Source organism: Oryx dammah, unplaced genomic scaffold, assembly GCF_014754425.2.
Source record: "Oryx dammah isolate SB20612 unplaced genomic scaffold, SCBI_Odam_1.1 HiC_scaffold_2, whole genome shotgun sequence".
Lineage (NCBI taxonomy): Eukaryota > Metazoa > Chordata > Mammalia > Artiodactyla > Bovidae > Oryx > Oryx dammah.
In genome coordinates this window covers 115,238,280-115,258,463 of record NW_024070186.1, presented here as the reverse complement: position 1 = coordinate 115,258,463, position 20,184 = coordinate 115,238,280, and the positions used below count along the sequence as shown (strand labels likewise).

At 38.1% G+C, this 20,184-nt stretch overlaps 1 non-coding gene across 1 annotated transcript; it reads right to left on the bottom strand.

The window, feature by feature from the left end:
• Positions 1–4,933: 4,933 nt before the first annotated feature.
• TRNAW-CCA lies at positions 4,934–5,005 on the bottom strand. The gene has a single exon. It is a non-coding gene; the product is annotated as a tRNA-Trp (tRNA).
• Positions 5,006–20,184: the final 15,179 nt, after the last annotated feature.

Sequence of the window (20,184 nt, the reverse complement as noted above, 5' to 3'; positions counted from 1 at the left end):
AGGATAGTCTTTATTAACTCTCTCACTGTGAAGCATCTTGACTAGTTGCCATGCTGGACACTGAAAATGTATTTGTTAAAAATTGTTGAGTTAATACTTTATAGGCTTTGTAGAAAGCTGTATATAGGAGCAAATGATAAGTAAAATTCAGATTGTCACTTAGACATTACAAGGAAACAGATATTTATGTGAACCAAAATACTCAGTTTCCAATAGGTCCCAATGTTTTCCCCTGCCCACTTTCAGGTTATATTGCGCTTTCAGCAATGTGAGATATGCTTTTATTAATGTGTGTCATAGGCTTAACAAACATTTTATTGCATACCTATTGAATCTGGAACTATAGCTGAATTGCTATGAACAACCATGGCCCCTGCTACGCAATACACACAAGACTTACCACACAATATTATTTAAGTAATTGTGCTCTTGATTTTATGAAGGGATGTACATTCACATAGAGCCTAAATTTTTATATAATTTAATCAGTATGTTATAAAGCATACTTAGAATGGGCATTTTGAAAAGATTCTCCAAGTTGTTGATAATCTTGACAAAAATCTTTTTACAAAGGTATTTCGAAAAAAGACATATATTATACTGTCTTATTTTATACCTTTTTAAGGTATAAATAAAAATTTTAGAATTGGACATGGAAAAACAGACTGGTTCCAAATAGGAAATGGAGTACGTCAAGGCTGTATATTATCACCTTGCTTATGTAACTTATATGCAGAGTACATCATGAGAAATGCTGGGCTGGAGGAAGCACAAGCTGGAATCAAGATTGCTGAGAGAAATATCAATAACCTCAGATATGCAGATGATACCACCCTTATGGCAGAAAGTGAAGAGGAACTAAAAAGCCTCTTGATTAAAGTGAAAGAGCAGAGTGAAAATTGGCTTAAAGCTCAAGATTCAGAAAATGAAGATCACGGTATCTGGTCCCATCACTTCATGGGAAATAGATGGGGAAACAGTGGAAACAGTGTCAGACTTTATTTTTGGGGGCTCCAAAATCACTGCAGATGGTGATTGCAGCCATGAAATTAAAAGACGCTTACTCCTTGGAAGAAAAGTTATGACCAACCTAGATAGCATATTGAAAAGCAGAGACATTACTTTGCCAACAAAGGTCTGTCTAGTCAAGGCTATGGTTTTTCCAGTGGTCATGTATGGATGTGAGAGTTGGACTGTGAAGAAAGCTGAGCACTGAAGAATTGATGCTTTTGAACTGTGGTGTTGGAGAAAACTCTTGAGGGTCCCTTGGACTGCAAGGAGATCCAACCAGTCCATTCTGAAGGAGATCAACCCTGGGATTTCCTTGGAAGGACTGATGCTAAAGCTGAAACTCCAGTACTTTGGCCACCTCATGTGAAGAGTTGACTCATTGGAAAAGACCTTGATGTTGGGAGGGATTGGGGGCAGGAGGAGAAGGGAACGACAGAGAATGAGATGGCTGGATTGCATCACCAACTCGATGGACATGAGTTTGAGTGAACTCCGGGAGTTGGTGATGGACAGGGAGGCCCGTGTGCTGCGATTCATGGGGTCGAAAATAGTCAGACACGACTGAGAGACTGAACTGAACTGAACTGAAAAACCTTTATTTTCAGTTAAAATAATGGTTTCATATTATAGAAGATATATTGTGTAATGATCTATACATGCATAGGAGTTTGGGGAGGTATTTTATGTCTCACAGCCCCCTTTCAAATTTATTATTGCTGTATTTGTTGTTCATTTATTTTTCTATTTCTTTTTCTTGTTGCTCCCTCTACCATCTCTATTCTTTATACCCTTTGAAAAAAATCAACTTAACCTGCATGGTGAATATTTTATCTTTTTTTTTAATTTAAATTTATTTATTTAATTGGAGGCTAATTACATTTTTTTGGTATCACATTGTAGTTTTATTTTATTTTATTTTTAAATTTTTTACTTTACAATATTGTATTGGTTTTGCCATACATCAACATGAATCCACCACGGGTGTACATGTGTTCCCCATCCTGAACCCCCGTCCCACCTCCCTCCCCATACCATCCCTCTGGGTCATCCCAGTGCACCAGCCCCAAGCATCCTTTATCCTGCATCCAACCTAAACTGGCAATTCGTTTCTTATATGATATTAGACATGTTTCAATGCCATTCTCCCAAATCATCCCACCCTCTCCCTCTCCCACAGAGTCCAAAAGACTGTTCTATACATCTGTGTCTCTTTTGCTGTCTCGCATACAGGGTTATCGTTACCATCTCTCTAAATTCCATATATATGTGTTAGTATACTGTATGGATGTTTTTCTTTTGTCGTATTGGTTTTTCCATACCTCAACCTGAATCCTCCACGGGTGTACATGTGTTCCCCATCCTGAACCCCCCTCTCAACTCCCTCCCCGTACCATCCCTCTGGGTCATCCCAGTGCACCAGCCCCTATTATTTTCATCTATATTTGAGGTATCTTAGATTGTTTACTTGGAGAAGGCAATGGCAACCCACTCCAGTACTCTTGCCTGGAAAATCCCTTGGACAGAAGAGCCTGGTAGGCTGCGGTCCATGCGATCACTAAGAGTTGAACATGACTGAGTGACTTCACTTTCACTTTTCACCTTCATGCACTGAAGAAGGAAATGGCAACCCACTCCTGTGTTCTTGCCTGGAGAATCCCAGGGACGGCGGGGAGTCTTGTGGGCTGCTGTCTATGGGGTCACACAGAGTCGGACAGGACTGAAGCGACTTAGCAGCAGCAGCAGCAGACTGTTTACTAACTGATCAAACTTTCCTATAGAATTGTGATTATATGATGCCATTTTTATTATTGCCTTTTCATGCATCTAGATATTTAAGTCATTCATTACACTTTAGTTCAGTCAATTCAGACACTCAGTCATGCCCAACTCTTTGTGACCTCATAGACTGCAGCATGCCAGGCTTCCCTTTCCATCACCAACCCCCAGAACTTGCTCAAACTCATGTCCATAGTCAGTGATGCCATTACACTTAATCACAACTAAGAAAGAATGGGTTCTTTAACACTAGTGCCCCCTGGGAAGCACTTCAGAAAAAATCATTTGATATTTAATTTAAAATATATTTTCTGCATTTTATGTGAGCATTATCATCTCCTTCCTAAGGAGAGTGTCTAGCTCATGGTAGTCACTGTTTAAATAATCTTGCTCTTTAAATAGAAGAGTTCTCCCATTCCCTTCCTTCCTCCCTTTCTCCCTCCAACCTTTCTTTCTTACTTCCCTCCCTCTGTTTTAATATTCTTTTAGAATTTGAAAAAGAATAATGCATTATATCTATACTGAATCACTTTGCTGTATACCTGAAACTAACAGAATGTTGTAAATCAACTATTGTTGTTTAGTCACAAGTCTTAACTTTGTGTGTGTGTGCTTAGTCCCTGGGCTGTGTCTGACTCTGTGAGCCCATGGACTGTAGCCTGCCAGATTCCTCTGTCCATGGGATTTCCCAGGCAAGAATAGTGGAATACATTGCCATTTCTTTCTCCAGGGGATCTTCCTGACCCAGAGTTTGACCCCACATCTCCTGCATTGGCAGGTGGATTTGTTACTGCTGAGCCAATCAGCTATGATACAATATAAAAGAAAACTTTCACAAAGAATCTTTTTTTGTATATACCAGGTATCCTTAAGAAGAGGCTATGATCTTTGAAGCATAGATGGTAGTGTTGCTTACACAACTTAATGGTCTGCCTGCTAAATGGAAAAAAAAATCATATAACTCGTATGCCTACTAATGAAACATTGGAGAGGGTCTAGCATTGCATGTGAAATGTCTTTAAATAAATGTTATTTCAAAGGGACGATCAAAGTATCTAAGAATTCCTAGAGGAGATAGCAATGTTTTTTTGAGAGAATTTCCCTGGATGCAGTAACAATAAATGTCTATTCATTTACTGTCTTGTGGCCATAAAATAGTACTGTTTCATGAGAAATGTCTTAATTTTGCTGTGACAGCTTGACTTTTCCCAGATGGCCAGCATTTCAAAGTTCTTCATATATATATTCATGAGAAGGATGAAAGTGTTAATTCTAATTAAAATGATGCCCAGTTTATTAGTAGGTCTAATGAAACCTCCAAGGATAAGTAAATTAAACTGAAGATTATTGATATGAGTTTTATTATTGATGGAAAAAGTAATAAATCATTGACTTCTGTTGGTAAACATTTTCACTCCTTTTCATAAAAAATTATGAGTTAAGTTTAGGAGTTAAAAATAAAGTAACATTATACATCAGATGTGATGTAAAAGACAGGATTATTAGTTGAACAAATATACATTGCAAAAAAGGGGGAAAAAAAACAAAGTATGTTAAACTGGAAATATTAGTGCAAAGGTAGAAATGTAAAATTATTTTTTCCAGCTCTCTCCAAACAGGAACCAAACCCAGCAATTTTTATGCAAAGCCATCTCTCTGAATATCAATGTTTTTGAAAGGAACCTATTTTTTAAATTGCCTTCCCCTTCAGGTCTCTTGTTTTGATCATTTGAAGTGGTTTTTTTCTCTTTTTTGGGCTTCCCATTTTTTTTTTTTTTATGCATTAAAAATGTATTGCCATCAAGAATGACCTGAGTTTTCAGAGATAAACACTTTGTTTTATAGATATTATCTCCTATAGCTAATGTAAATATTCTCATTTCAGAAAAGGAAAAAGTTCTAACAGAAAAGTTATATTTTAAAAATATTTGTTTGTTTTAGAATAAAATGTATAAAATTTAGTTAAAAATAAGGAGACAAATATAAAATATTACAACTTTATAAAATATAAGTGAGTGAGTGAAGTCACTCAGTCGTGTCCGACTCTTTGTGACCCCATGGACTATAGCCTACCAGGCTTCTCTGTCCATGGGATTCTCCAGGCAAGAATACTGGAGTGGGTTACCATTTCATTCTCCAGGGGATCTTCCCGACCCAGGGATCGAACCTGGGTCTCCCGCATTGGAGGCAGACGCTTTAACCTCTGAGCCACCAGGGAAGTATAAAGTATAATAACATACAAAAGTTGTACTTTAGAGTGTACAGTTTGTTAAATATTGATATATATGTGGCTTTGAAACCATCATCATAATCAAGATAATGAGCCTATCCATCATCCCCCAATATTTCCTCATGTACCTTTATCATTTCTTTCATTTTGTTCTTCCTGTGACCAACCACTAATGCTCTTCGCATTTGTCTCTATGTTTTAGTTCATATACTTAGAATTTTATATCTCAGGGAATATATACTATATATTTTTCTACCTGACCTCTTTAATTGCAGCATAATTATTTTGACATTCATTCATGCACTTGCATGTATCAATATTTTATTACTTTTTTGGTCAAGTACTAGAATTTTATTTAGATATAAGTTGTTTATCCATTCATTTATTGATGGGCATTTTGACTTTTTCCTGTTATTATCCCTAAGTACTTCATATTTTTGTACCATTTTAAATATTGTCTTTTAATTTTGATTTCCAATTGTTTGTTGTAGAATTACAAATAATATCTGTATATTGATCTTGTATCTTGTAGCCTTCCTAAATTCAATCCTCATTCTAGAATGTTTTCATATATTCCATAAACATTTTTAGTTCATATTTTCATTTCATCTATCAATGAAGAAAGTTTTCTTCCTTTCCAAACTAGATTTTTTATTTCCTTGTTTCACTGTATATATCCTCCAGTATAATGGTGAATAGAAATGATGAGAACAAACATTTTGCCTTGTTCCTGATATTGAAATGATAGCAATCAAATTTTCACCATTAAATATGAAGCTAGTTACATTCCTGGGATAAACCATCCATTTTTAATGACTCAGTGTTCTTTATTAATATGATTGTGTTTCATAAATCTGAAGAATTTAATATAGTTTTCCCATTTTGTACGTGAGAGCTGTTGACCTGCAATTTTATTTACTTTTAGTATTTCTTTCTGGTTTCAGTATCAAAGTGATCCTGACCTCATAAGTAGTAATTCCTACTTTTCAATATTTTGAAAATTTTTGTTCAGGATTGGTGTTATTTATTTTTTGTGTTTGATAGAATTCATTAGTAAAGTCATTTTTGCCTGGACACTGACTTTCCCTAACACGTATGTGCTGATCGTCACTCAACTAAGTACTCAGCCTGTTACAGATCTCAGAATATCCTAGTTTTTTATTCAGTCTCCTCCTCAGTAAAATGTGTGTATATGTATATTACATTATACATAAACATTACATACTTATTACAGGCATGCATGCTCAGTTGTGTCTGACTCTGTACAACCCCAAGGACTGTTGCCCACCAGGCTCCTCTATGCATGGAATCTCCAGGCAAGAATACCAGAGCAGGTTGCCATTTACTTCTCCAAGGAATCTTCCCAACCCAGGGATCAAACCTATGTCTCCTGAAATGCAGGCAGATTTTTTACCACTTGAGCCACCAGGGAAGCCCACACACTTATTACTTATTATTATTTTTATTTTTCCTAATAAGTGTATGTCTATCATAATTAGTTATACACTTGTTTTAATCTGCATAACTATAGAAGAGTGAGTATAGATTTGGCATTTGAATATAGGTTTGGCAAATTGAATTATTTGCCCTAGTTCTTCACTTTTTGTATTCATTCTCTTTCCCTTGTAGCTTTTCAGTTCTTTTCAGTAAATGGCAAGTGTTTTTCCTGACTTGCTAATTTTGGCCTCAACTTTATGACTTAATTTGGGCAGTAGGATAAAAGCCTAAGTTAAATGCAAATTTGGATCCTACCTCTCAAGAGACCTAGCTTTGTTTTTGTTTATTCTGTTGTATCTCTGCCAGCATGATGGGAAGAGCTTTATTATTATTCAATGGAGAAGACTGAGCCCAGACTGTAATGAAGAACTGAGTCCAACCAGACCTATAAACTGAAGCAGAGTTGCCCAGCCAGATCTATTCTAGGTCAGGTGACCTCGGTAAACTCCCAGAGTAAATTTTGTTGTGGTTGTTTAGTCGCTAAGTCATGTCCCAACCTTTGCGACCACGTGGGCTCTAGGCTGTCAGGCTCCTCTGTCCATGGGTTACCAGAATAAATACCAGGAGATTAAAAATATAGGCAGAGCTGAACCCACTTAGAATAACAAAATAATGCATACAAAAAGTTAATAAACCTGGTCTTTATCTCAAAATGAAAAGATGACACATCCTGTAACCCTGGCTAAGCTATAAAAATATATTTTTTCTAGGTAAGTTCAGTTTATAAAAAACTAAAATGGACAATACCTAAGTCCATAGATGATGGGTCAAGAATATGTGGCATGGAGAGACCAAGCTATAACCGTTAGTACCAACAAGAACAGAGAGCTAGGGATTCTATTATTATGATCCTCTTATAGGTGTCATTATGAAATGCAGGGACTTCCCTGCTGAGTCAGAGTTTAAGACTTTGCCTTCCAATGCAGTGGGTATGGATTCAGTCCTTGGTCAGGAAGCCCACATGCTTGTAGCCAAACAACTAAAACATAAAATAGAAGTAATATCATAACAAATTCAGTAAAGACTTTAAAAATGGTCCACGTCAGAAAAGCCTTTAAAGAAAAGAGTAAGAAATGCATATTCTGTAGTATAGGTTCATGGAGTAAATGCTCTGAGCAGTACACTGAAGAGGTTTTACAAGAAGAGTTTAACACTGGTCCAATACCATAACATCTAGGCATGTAGTTAAGAAGTTACCTGCAAAATGGGATCTGATGAAAGTATTAAAATCTACTTTTAGGGTTTGGGTTTTTTTTTTTTCAGTTTTATTTATGTAATTTGAATAAACTCCTTTCAAGTCTGTGCTTAAATGTGTCAACAAAGCGACAAAGCTTTTACTGCATTTTAATGAATCATAAATTTTATGTTTAAAAAAAGAAAACCTTCAGCCTAGATTTCTAATCTTGTGATTCCTTTCTATCTATTAGAATAAAGAGGCTTGCAGCCAGAGTGGGCATAGCTACATAACTGACACTGTTTTCTCATAATTCATAAGTAAATTCTATAGGCCAGGCTTCAAAATTCAACCCAAATCTGTTCCTTCCTCTTTATCACTATTAATTTCATAGTTCAAATCTAGACTGAAATAGACATGTTTAATCTCCAGCAGTCCATTCTTCTGGGAATGATTGGTCTTGTTTTTATCTTCCATTGGTTTCATGTTAGCTTTAAAATAAAAATCCCAGTTCATAATCATGGCCCAGTAACCACCACCACCCCAATTCCCTCTTGGTCTAGCTCTTGCTGTCTCTACAACTTTATCACCTACATTATAGAACTTCATGTGACTGCATTCCTACTTATATCCCTAAGTTTTTAGAGCTCTATAAATATCTTCCTTCTATAGGACCTTTGCATTAGTTGTTTACTGACATAAATACCTCCCTTTATGTATGATTCTGCTAAGGTTGTCATAACAAAATAGGATATACTTCGTGAATTAAACCATAAGAAATTATTTTCTCACAGTTCTTGAGGCTGTAAGTCCAAAATCAAGGTGCCAGCAGTGTTGGTTTCTCATGAGAACACATTTTCTGGCTTGCAGATGGCCACATTCTTGTTGTGTCCTCAGATGGCTCATCCTCTGTACATGTACACTATTAGTGTCTCTTCTCTTTCATAAGGACACCATGCCCTTATGATCTCATTTAAACTCTGTAATCTTTAAAGTCTGTCTCCAAATTTAGTCACACTGAGGGGTAGGGGTTTGTCCTGTGAATTGAGAAGGGCTATAATTTGTTCAGTAATACTTTCTCTCCCTTCCCTACCACTTAGAATGTCACATGACTGATGGCTTTTCATTATTCAGGTCTTATTTGCAATATTGCTTCTCTAGAGAGTTCCCCATAGACTGTAGTTTATATCCAGTGTAATGTAACTTTGCTAACAAAGGTCTGTCTAGTCAAAGCTATGGTTGTTCCAGTAGTCATGTATGGAGCTATTCCACGTTCAAGGTCAGGAGGGGCAGCAGTGAGGAGATACCCCTAATCCAAGGTAAGGAACAGCGGCTGCACTTTGCTGGTGCAGCCGTGAAGTGATACCCCATGTCCAAGGTAAGAGAAACCCAAGTAAGATGGTAGGTATTGCAAGAGAGCATCAGAGGGCAGACACACTGAAACCATACTCACAGAAAACTAGTCAGTCTAATCACACTAGGACCACAGCCTTGTCTAACTCAATGAAACTAACCCATGCCCGTGGGGCCACCCAGGACAGGCAGGTCTTGGTGGAGAGGTCTGACAGAATGTGGTCTACTGGAGAAGGGAATGGCAAACCACTTCAGTATTCTTGCCTTGAGAACCACATGAACAGTATGAAAAGGCAAAATGATAGGATACTGAAAGAGGAACTCCTCAGTTCAGTAGGTGCCCCATATGCTACTGGAGATCAGTGGAGAAATAACTCCAGAAAGAATGAAGGGATGGAGCCAAAGCAAAAACAATAACCAGTTGTGGATGTGACTGGTGATAGAAGCAAGGTCCAATGCTGTAAAGAGCAATATTGCATAGGAACCTGGAACGTCAGGTCCATGAATCAAGGCAAATTAGAAGTGGTCAAACAGGAGATGGCAAGAGTGAACATCAACATTCTAGGAATCAGCAAACTAAAATGGACTGGAATGGGTGAATTTAACTCAGATGACCATTATATCTACTACTGCAGGCAGGAATCCCTCAGAAGAAATGGAGTAGCCATCATGGTCAACAAAAGAGTCCAAAATGCAGTACTTGGATGTAATCTCAAAATGACAGAATGATCTCTGTCGGTTTCCAAGGCAAACCATTCAATATCACTGTAATCCAAGTCTATGCCCCAACCAGTAATGCTGAAAAAGCTGAAGTTGAACTGTTCTATGAAGACCTACAAGACCTTTTAGAACTAACACCCAAAAAAGATGTCCTTTTCATTATAGGGGACTGGAATGCAAAAGTAGGAAGTCAAGAAACACCTGGAGTAACAGACAAATTTGGCCTTGGAAAACGGAATGAAGCAGGGCAAAGACTAATAGAGTTCTGCGAAGAAAATGCACTGGTCCTAGCAAACACCCTCCTCCAACAACACAAGAGAAGACTCTACACATGGACATCACCAGATGGTCAACACCGAAATCAGATTGATTATATTCTTTGCAGCCAAGGATGGAGAAGCTCTATACAATTAAAAAAAAACAAGACCAGGAGCTGACTGTTGCTCAGATCATGAACTCCTTATTGCCAAATTCAGACTTAAATTGAAGAAAGTAGGGAAAGCCACTAGACCATTCAGGTATGACCTAAATCAAATCCTTATGATTATACAGTGGAAGTGAGAAATAGGTTTAAGGGACTAGATCTGATAGATAAGAGTGCCTGATGAACTATGGATGGAGGTTCATGACCTTGTACAAGAGACAGGGATCAAGAGCATCCCCATGGAAAAGAAATGCAAAAAAGTCAAATGGCTATCTGAGGAGGCATTACAAATAGCTGTGTAAAGAAGAAAGTGAAAAGCAAAGGAGAAAAGAAAAGATATAGGCATCTGAATGCAGAATTCCAAAGAACAGCAAGAAGAGATAAGAAACCCTTCCTCAGCAATCAATGCAAAGAAATAGAGGAAAAGAACAGAATGGGAAAGACTAGAGATCTCTTCAAGAAAATTAGAGATACAAAGGGAACATTTCATGCAAAGATGGGCTCGATAAAGGACATAAATTATATGGACCTAATAGAAGCAAAAGATATTAAGAAGAGGTGGCAAGAATACACAGAAGAACTGTACAAAAAGATCTTCATGACCCAGATAATCACGATGGTGTGATCACTCACCTAGAGCCAGACTTCTGGAATGTGAAGTCAAGTAGGCCTTAGAAAGCATCACTACGAACAAAGGTAGTGGAGGTGACAGAATTCCAGTTGAGCTATTTCAAATCTGAAAGCTGATACTGTGAAAGTGCTACACTCAATATGCCAGCAAATTTGGAAAACTCAGCAGTGGCCACAGGACTGGAAAAGGGCAGTTTTCATCCCAATCCCAAAGAAAGGCAATGACAAAGAATGCTCAAACTATCGCATAATTGCACTCATCTCACACTCTAGTAAAGTAAAGCTCAAAATTCTCCAAAGCAGGCTTCAGCAATGTGTGAACCGTGAACTTCCAGATGTTCAAGCTGGTTTTAGAAAAGGCAGAGAAACCAGAGATCAAATTGCCAACATCCACTGGATCATCAAAAAAGCAAGAGAGTTCCAGAAAAACATCTATTTTTGTTTTATTGACTATGCCAAAGCCTTTGACTGTGTGGATCACAATAAACTGTGGAAAATTCTTCAAGAGATGGGAATACCAGACCACCTGACCTGCCTCTTGAGAAATCTGTATGCAGTTCAGGAAGCAACAGTTAGAACTGGACATGGAACAACAGGCTGGTTCCAAATAGGAAGAGGAGTATGTCAAGGCTGTCTATTGTCACCCTGCTTATTTAACTTATATGCAGAGTACATCATGAGAAATGCTGGACTGGAAGAAGCACAAGCTGGAATCAAGATTGCCGGGAGAAATATCAATAACCTCAGATATGCAGATGACACCACCCTTATGGCAGAAAGTGAAGAGGAGCTAAAAAGCCTCTTGATGAAAGTGAAAGAGGAGAGTGAAAAAGTTGGCTTAAAGCTCAACATTCAGAAAACGAAGATCATGGCATCTGGTCCCATCACTTCATGGAAAATAGATGGGGTAACAGTGGAAACAGTGTCAGTCTTTATTTTATTGGGCTCCAAAATCACTGCAGGTGGTGACTGCAGCCATGAAATTAAAAGATGCTTACTGCTTGGAAGAAAAGTTATGACCAACCTAGATAGCATATTGAAAAGCAGAGACATTACTTTGCCAACAAAGGTCCATCTAGTCAAGGCTATGGTTTTTCCAGAGGTCATGTATGGATGTGAGAGTTGGACTATAAAGAAAGTTGAGCACTGAAGAATTGATGCTTTTGAACTGTGGTGTTGGAGAAGACTCTTGAGAGTCCCTTGGACTGCAAGGAGATCCAACCAGTCCATTCTGAAGGAGATCAGCCCTGGGATTTCTTTGGAAGGAATGATGCTAAAGCTGAAACTCCAATACTTTGGCCACCTCTTGCAAAGAGTTGACTCATTGGAAAAGACTCTGATGCTGGGAGGGATTGGGTTCAGGAGGAGAAGGGGACAACCGAGGATGAGATGGCTGGATGGCATCACTGATTCGATGGACGTGAGTCTGAGTGAACTCCGGGAGCTGGTGATGGACAGGAAGGCCTGGGGTGCTGCGATTCATGGGGTTGCAAAGAGTCGGACATGACTGAGTGACTGAACTGAACTGAACATGTATGCATGTGAGAGTTGGACTATAAAGAAAGCTGAGCGCCAAAAAATTGCTGCTTTTGAACTATGGTGTTGGAGACTCAAGAGTCCCTTGGAATACAAGGAGATCAAACCAGTACATCCTAAAGGAAATCAGTCCTGTATATTCTTTCAAAGAATTGATGCTGAAGCTGAACCTCCAATACTTTGGGCACCTAATGCAAAGAACTGACTCATTGGTAAAGACCCTGATGCTGGGAAAGATTGAAGGCAAATAGAGAAGGGGATGATAGAGACTGAGATGGTTGGATCACATCACTGACTTGATGGACATGAGTTTGAACAAGCCTCGGGAGTTGGTGATAGACAGGGAAGCCTGGTGTGCTGCAGTCCATGGGGTTGCAAAGATTTGGACACAACTGAGCGACTGAACTGTATTTAATGAAACTTAACAAAACCAGGGATATTCTGACTCTGTTCATTCACCTCCAAGATTGTTACACCCAGAATTGTGCTTGGCACTTTTGAGGCATTGAAACAAAAATATTTTTTTTTACTGCATTCATCCAGTGCTCTTGCTTGTGAAGCATAGTTATTTCTGTATGTGCCTCACACTTTAACAATGCATTTTTGGTGCCATTTCTTAGTGTTACACGACTAAGATTCATGATCCCTGCTGATATCCAGAAAGATAAAGCACAATAATATTACTCTGAATAAACCACTGAATGAAGTAATTGGTTTATAGGAGAGTTACAATCAATTGTTAATTAAATAAGATATTGTTTTTTTCTTGTTTTAAATAATTACCCCCAGCTCTTATGGAACTTCAGCAGGGTTTTTTTTTTTTTTTTTTTCCTTTTGGGGGCCTATTCTTCTCTGACTGTTTCTTAGACAGATGCCATAACTTTTCAGACACTTGTGTTATTATTCTATTACTTAATCATTTTAAAATGTCAATCTCTAATTCCACTCAAATCTTTTCTACACATTGCCATCTGTGCTAACAGATATTATGCTTCAAGAGTACTAGGGTGTGGGTGGGCATCCAAATACCTCTTTACTTTCCTACTTCTAGATGTCAGCTTATTCTATAAGGTGGCGAGAGTGGACAGATTTCTCCTCATAGGAGTCAGTAAGATCATAGCCTTCTGTTTGTTGGTCATTGCTGCTTCTAAAAGCTGATACTCACTCTAGATGTCCCCTCTGTGCCTGGCCTCTCAGTACCCGAGTTTCTCCTGTTTGGTGTCTATGTAGTTTCCTCTATTGCTGTTGTTCAATCACTCAGTTGTGCCCGACTCTTTCTGACCCTATGGATTGCAGCATATCAGGCTTCCCTGTCCTTCACCAGCTCCCAGAGTTTTCTCAGATTAATGTCCTTTGAATTGGCAATGCCATCCAACCATCTCATTCTCTGTCATCCCCTTCTCCTGCCTTCAATGTTTCTCAGTATTAGGGTCTTTTGCAGTGAGTCAGCTCTTGCATCAGGTGGCCAAAGTATTGGAGCTTCTGCTTTAGCACTAATCCTTCCAATGAATATTCAGGGTTGACCACCTTTAGGATTGACTGGTTTGATCTCTTTGCTGCCCACGAGACTCTCAAGAGTCTTCTCCAACAGCACAGTTTGAAAGTATCCATTCTTCAGCACTCAGCCGTCATTATGCTCCAATTCTCACATCCATACACGACTACTGGAAAAACCATAGTTTGACTATATGGACCTTTGTTGGCAAAGTAATGTCTCTGCTTTTTAATACGCTGTCTAGGTTCATCATAGCTTTTCTTCCAAGATGCAAGTGTCTTTACATTTCATGGCTGTAGTCACCGTTTGCAGTGATTTTGGAGGCTAAGTAAAGAAAATCTGTCACTGTTTCCACTTTTTCCCCTTCTATTTGCCATAAAGTAATGGGACTTCATGTCATGATCTTAGTTTTTTGAATGTTGAGTTCTAAGCCAGCTTTTTCACTCTCCTCTTACACTTTCATCAACTGACTCTTTAGTTCCTCTTTGCTTTCTGCCATTAATGTGGTCTCATCTGCCTATTTGAGGTCATTGATATTTCTCCCAGCCATCTTGATTCCAACTTGTACTTCATCCAGCCTAGCATTTTGCCTGATGTACTCTTCATATATGTTAAAATAGCAAGGTGACAATATATAGCCTTGATGTACTCCTTTCCCAAATTGGAACCAATCTGTTGTTCCATGTAAGGTTGCTTCTTGTCCTACATACTGGTTTCTCAGGAGGCATGTAAGGTGGTCTGGTATTCCCATCTCTTTAAGAATATTCCATAGTTTGTTGTGATCCACACAGTCAAAAGTTATAGCAAATCAGTGAAGCAGAATTAGATTATTTTTTGAATTCTCTTGCTTTTTCTATGATCCAATGGATGTTGGAAATTTGATGTCTGATTCCTCTGCTTTTTCTAAATCCAGTTTGAACATCTGGAAGTTCTCAGTTCACATACTGTTGAAGGCTACCTTGGAGGATTTTGAGCATGATCTTGCTAGCATGTGAAATGTATGCAATTTAGCAGCAGTTTGAACATTCTTTGGCATTGCCCTTCTTTGGGATTGGAATGAAAGCAGACCTTTTCTAGTCCTGTGACCACTGCTGAGTTTTCCATATTTGCTGGCATATTGAGTGCAGCACTTTAACACTATCATCTATTAGGATTCGAAGTAGCTCAACTGGAATTCAGTCACCTCCACTGGCTTTGTTCGTAGTGATGCTTTCTGAGGCTCAGTTTGACCCATTTGATGGATCAATGGAAATAGAGATCAAGATTCACCTTCTCTTCTGCCATCTCTTTATTAAAAACCAAGAAAACAACAACAACAACAAAAACCTACTTCTCTCCCATTGGCCTCAGTTCTTGGTAAGGATGCAAAGAAAAATCTTATGTCTTAACCTGTTGCAAGAGAGTTTAATGAAAATAAAGAAAGAGAACAGAGAACACCTCAAGAGAGAGGTGGGCCCAGCCAAGGAAACTAATGGCCCTGGATGGCTGGGGTGTAGAGTTTTTAAGGCAAGGTTGTTTGCATAATCATGGAGGTCATTGATAGTATTCTTTGACAGCTGGGAGTTATGTAACAAGAGGCTCTACCGTGGGTGACCTTCCCATAATTCAGTCAGTTACAATTAGATGCATATATTCATAGAATATTTATGAATTTTAATTGAATCCAGTGCCCACCAAAGATTATCTAAATATGTGATAGCAGAAGGTGTGCTCATGTGCCAGAGCAGGGACAATCCCTCGTCAGTCAGTGCAGGATTTTTCTGGTCCCTGACCATTTTGGAGTACTGATAGGAGCATGATGGGAGCATGTTTGGGATGGGGTTGGTAAGTAGTTTCGCAGTATTAGGTGGCTATTAGACATTCAGCTAGTGGGGCCACCTCTCATTACTCATGACTAAATTCCTGCCTAAAATTAGCAGTTCAGCTTAAGCCAAGGAACCCTATTCATACGCATCCCACCCAAGGAAAGATCATATCCGAGCTTCATCAAAGAATAGGAGGATAGGTTACTAGTACTTCTTAGCTCAGCACTGCCATCTCTCTAGTCTAGTCATTGTTTGCATGTCTGGGCAATATTAAACTATGGATCCAAAGGCTCACCAACTTTATAAAAGAGAGAATAGGTCTCATTTGATAAACTTGGAATATTTTAGGCAAACTTAAATTTACGGGGGATTTGTTTTACTGCCTCACTTCATGTTACCCCCAAAGACCCTCTCATCACTCATGATTGCTGTAAGAATTGGAGACATTGAAACTGGTGAATCATAACAAATCATTCCTTGAGTTCACTGTCTCCAACAGGTAGAGTTTGTGAATTAGGAATATCTTGTAGTTAGTTATTCATACTCTCAAGTTTTGTAAGATTAAGTTACATAAAATCTTTCCACATTTATCCCAATTGTAGCATTTAAATTTACAGATTAAATATTTAAGTTTTTAAAGTATAATTTTGGCTTACTTTTACATATATGTTTTTCAAATCTAAATTTCTTTCCCACAAGGGATTCTTCATGATTGGGACACTACTTATACTTTAAGGACTTTGTTCTTACATTATTTACTTTCATTTTCATAATCTGCCTTCTAAAAATCTATTTTGCATGTTCTGGTTTTACTACTATATATTAACTTGATAAGATTATTTTCTAGTTGAAAACCCTATTTTTTTTAATTCTTTAATCCAACTATTCACAAATCTGAAAAATAGGTTGATTATATTTTAAATAGTCACTTTAGTTTATTAGACTCTGTTTGATTTACGGGTTTTGGAATCTGGCCAGGCTTTTTTTTACCCCAGAATCAAGAGTCATTCTCTGAGGAAGATCAAACCTATTCACTGCCTTGAAACATCAACTGTCTATACTATTCACCAGATTTCAGATGTAAGCAAATAAGACTAAAAGCTATTGTCAGGGAAAATATATTTTTAAATTTTATACTGTATAAACATTGACAGTAAATTCTTAAGTTTTAAAAAAAATACTATTTTATAGTGTTTCTTTTAAAATTGTTTTCTGCTTATATTCATTCAGATAAAAATCCTCAAATAGATAAATGTCCCATTTTCTCTCTACGGAGCTGCAAAATTCAATTATGCATAAAGGCAAATATCAGACTGAGTAAAGAATTATCTGTAAGATTAGCAGAATGACTCTATTGCAAAATTTACACTTCATACTCTGGAATTGATTTCTTATGCATTTTAATATAGGCACTATTTTACATTCGAGTATGTTACATAGGAAAGTAAAATGTCAAAGCTTAGTCCTCTCAGAGTTCACAGTCTCGCCTCTCTCTCTCTGTTTTACTTAGAGGAGTTCTCTTATGAGAATATCTGGTGGTCAGTTCATTTCTCATTCTTTTAGAACAAATATTTGCATATCAAAGCCATGTAACAAATAAACATCCTCTATAATGGTCCATCTGCAGCTTTCATCCCACTGAGACTAGGTGTAGGAAAAAAGACAGGAGATTGGACAAGACAGATTAATGTTTCAACTGTACATCAGTATTTTTTTTTTCAAATAGCCCAATACACACATATTTTCCGTGTGTTTAATATATACTTCTTTGAAACAGTTAGAGCCAAAATAAAGTATTAATGCTAACTGAGGAAAGAGTGATAGGTATGATTTCTAGTTTTTGTTAAGTCAGTAAGTTGTGTTCTACCCTTTACAACCCCATGTTCTGCAGCATGCCAGGCTTCCATGTGACTTTTTGTCTCCAGGAGTTTGCCCAAGTAGATGCCCATTTAATCAGTGATTCAATCCAACCATCTCATTGTGTGTGTGAGGTAATTTAGTTCAGTTCAGTTCAGTTGTTCAATCATGTCCAACTCTTGGTGACCCCATGGGCTGCAGCATGCTAGGATTCCCTGTCCATCACCAACTTCCTCAGCTTGCTCAAACACATGTCCATCAAGTCGGTGATGCCATACAACCATCTCATGATCTATTGTCCCCTTCTCTTCCTACCTTCAATCTTTCCCAGCATCAGGGTTTTTTCAAATGAGTCAGTACTTCACATCAGGTGGCCAGAGTATTGGAGCTTCAGCTTCAACATCAGTCCTTCCAATGAATATTCACGACTGATTTCCTTTAGGATTGACTAGTTTGATCTCCTTGCAGTCCAAGGGACTCTCAAGAGTCTTCTCCAACACCACAGTTCAAAAGTATCAATTCTTTGGTGCTCATCTTTCTCTATAGTCCAACTCTCACATCTATACTTGACTACTAGAAAATCCATAACTTTGACTATATGGACATTTTTTTGGCAAAGTAATGTCTCTGCTTTTTAATATGCGATCTAGGATGCTCACAACTTTTCTTTGAAGGAGCAAACGTCTTTTAATTTCATGGCTGCAATCACCATCTGCAGTGATTTAGGAGTGTAAGAAAATAAACTCTATCATTGTTTTCATTCTATTTGCCATCTATTTGCCATGAAGTGATGAGACCAATGCCCTGACTTAGTTTTCTGAATGTTGTTTTAAGCCAACTTTTTCAATCTCCTCTTTCACTTTCATCAAGAGGCTCTTTAATTCTTCTTTGCTGTCTTCCATAAGGGTGATGTCATCTACGTATTTTAGGTTATTGTTATTTCTTTCAGGAATCTTGATTCAAGCCTGTGTTTCATCCAGACCAGCATTTTGCATGATGTACTCTGAATATGAGTTAAATAAGCAGGGTGACAATATACAGCCTTGATATACTCCTTTCTAGATTTGGAACCAGTCAATAGTTCCATATCCAGTTCTAACCGTTACTTCTTGACCTCCATACAGATTTCTCAGGAGGCAGGTCAGATGATCTGGTATTTCCATCTCTTTCAGAATTTTCCACAGTTTATTGTAATCCACACAGTCAAAGGCTTTGGCATAGTCAATAAGCAGAAGTAGATGTTTTTCTGGAACTCTCTTGCTTTTTCGATGATCCAGCATCTATTGGCAATATGAACTCTTGTTACTCTGCCTTTTTTAAATCCTGCTTAAACATCTGGAAGTTCATGATTCATGTACTGTTGAAGCCTGGCTTGGAGAATTTTGAGCATTACTTTGCTAGCATGTGAGATGAGTGTCCTCAATAAAGGACCAAAATGGTATGGACATGACAGAAGCAGGTATTAAGAAGAGGTGGCAAGAATACACAGAAGAAATGTACAAAAAAGATCTTCATGACCCAGTTAATTACGATAGTGTGATCACTAACCTAGAGCCAGATATCCTGGAATGTGAAGTCAAGTGGGCCTTAGGAAGTATCACTACGAACAAAGGTAGTGGAGGTGATGAAATTCCAGTTGAGCTATTTCAAATCCTGAAAGATGATGCTGTGAAAGGGCTGCACTCAATATGCCAGCAAATTTGGAAAACTCAGCAGTGGCCACAGGACTGGAAAAGGTCAGTTTTCATCCCAATCCCAAAGAAAGGCAATGACAAAGAATGCTCAAACTCTCACACAGTTGCACTCATCTCACACACTAGTAAAGTAATGCTCAAAATTCTCCAAGCCAGGCTTCAGCAAAATGTGAACCGTGAACTTCCAGAAATTCAAGCCAGTTTTAGAAAAGGTAGAGAAACCAGAGATCAAATTGCCAACATTTGCTGGATCATCAAAAAAGCAAGAGAGTTGCAGAAAAACATCTATTTCTGCTTTATTGACTATGCCAAAGCCTTTGACTGTGTGGATCACAATAAACTGTGGAAAATTCTGAAAGAGATGGGAATACCAGACCACCTGACTTGCCTCTTGAGAAACCTGTATGCAGTTCAGGAAGCAACAGTTAGAACTGGACATGGAACAACAGGCTGGTTCCAAATAGGAAAAGGAGTGTGTCAAGGCTGTATATTGTCACCCTGCTTATTTAACTTATATGCAGAGTACATCATGAGAAATGCTGGGCTGGATGAAGTACAAGCTGGAATCAAGATTGCTGGGAGAAATATCATAACTTCAGCTATGCAAATGACATCACCCTATGGCAGAAAGTGAAGAAAAGCCTCTTGATGAAAGTGAAAGAGGAGAGTGAAAAAGTTGGCTTAAAGCTCAACATTCAGAAAACTAATATCCTGGCCTCCAGTCCAAACACTTCATGGCAGATAGATGGGGAAACAGTGGAAACAGTGGCTGACTTTATTTTGGGGGGCTCCAAAATCACTGCAGATTGTGATTGCAACCATGAAATTAAAAGATGCTTACTCCTTGGAAGGAAAGTTTTGACCAACCTAGACAGCATATTCAAAAGCAGAGACATTACTTGCCAACAAAGGCTGTCTAGTCCAGGCTATGGTTTTTCCAACAATCATATATGGATGTGAGAATTCGACTATAAAGATGCTG